Raw genomic sequence first — 207 nt, 5'->3', positions numbered from 1 at the left:
CAGCCAGGCTCTGCTTATTTCCTTCTGTGCGGTTTTGCCAGCAGAAGGAGCTACTCCCCAAAAGCGCCCGCTCACTCCTCCCTCTGCTGGGGATTGAGCCTTCGCCTCCTCCAGCCAGCAGGGGGCGCTGCCTCGCCGAGCGGCCACTCCTCCCTCGCGGCCCACCTCGCTCGTTCGCTCGCTCGGGCTCCGATTCTGGTCCAGGCC

Source organism: Lacerta agilis, chromosome 1 (genome assembly GCF_009819535.1).
Source record: "Lacerta agilis isolate rLacAgi1 chromosome 1, rLacAgi1.pri, whole genome shotgun sequence".
Taxonomy (NCBI): domain Eukaryota; kingdom Metazoa; phylum Chordata; class Lepidosauria; order Squamata; family Lacertidae; genus Lacerta; species Lacerta agilis.
Note: the sequence above shows the minus strand (reverse complement) of the source record.